The following is an 801-nucleotide window of genomic DNA, read 5'->3' as shown; positions in this document are numbered from 1 at the left end:
AGGTCCTCAATGCCAACGTTAGTCACAATCACAGATTACTCCATCACACTGGACCCCTACCCGATACCTCCATCTGTTGTGTACTCAACCAGAAAAGCAAAATAAACAAAAGCAACCAGAAAAGAAAAATCAACATTCACCCTCCATATTCTCAATCCTCTTTCCACTTCGTGAGTTTGGGGTTTTAGATTTTAGGTTTTAAAAATAAAATAAAAATAATAATGAAATTAAATTTGAAAATAACTATTTTGTTTTAGGATGTTTATTTTCTCCAAATATGCCGCTATTATACCTTATATATATAAAAAGATTTGAATATTTTAAAGGTTTTGAAAAATTCTCTATTTTTTAAATATATAAATGTTAAAATACTAAAAATTTTAAACTTCCGTTTTAGGGTCTTCAATGAACTAATACCCTTCAAAAATAGGCGTTTGCCATTATAGCGACGAACACACGGTATTCTTTAGTAAAAGGCGAAAGAATAGTTCGCTTTGGGTTCAACACATGGCTGCATGAGTTTTCTAAGCAACATCACTTCCTCTTTTATTGATAGTCTTAGAAGATTGTTTAAGCTATTGTCGATGTGGGACAAGTAGACTCCGGTTTGCTACATTAATCAGATCGTTACTTTCTTTCAAAACATAAATAAATTACTTTCATGATTTACTCCCAGGTCCTATTTTTGGGTCTACTTGTCTTTAATCGAGTATTCACTTTTCTTTCATTCAACTTGACTTTATTCATCAATTTAGTTTGTCTTCTCCCGGAGAAGAAAATAGGTAGTTTTTTTATCAATAA

The 801-nt window shown here is 31.5% G+C and overlaps 1 non-coding gene across 1 annotated transcript; it reads right to left on the bottom strand.

Annotated features, from left to right (window-relative positions):
* Positions 1 to 396: 396 nt before the first annotated feature.
* On the bottom strand, positions 397 to 514 carry LOC133820407 (U5 spliceosomal RNA). The gene has a single exon (XR_009886818.1). It is a non-coding gene; the product is annotated as a U5 spliceosomal RNA (small nuclear RNA).
* Between the last annotated feature and the right edge of the window lie 287 nt (positions 515 to 801).

This window comes from Humulus lupulus, chromosome 2, assembly GCF_963169125.1.
Source record: "Humulus lupulus chromosome 2, drHumLupu1.1, whole genome shotgun sequence".
Lineage (NCBI taxonomy): Eukaryota > Viridiplantae > Streptophyta > Magnoliopsida > Rosales > Cannabaceae > Humulus > Humulus lupulus.
This window is presented reverse-complemented; position numbering and strand designations above follow the sequence as displayed.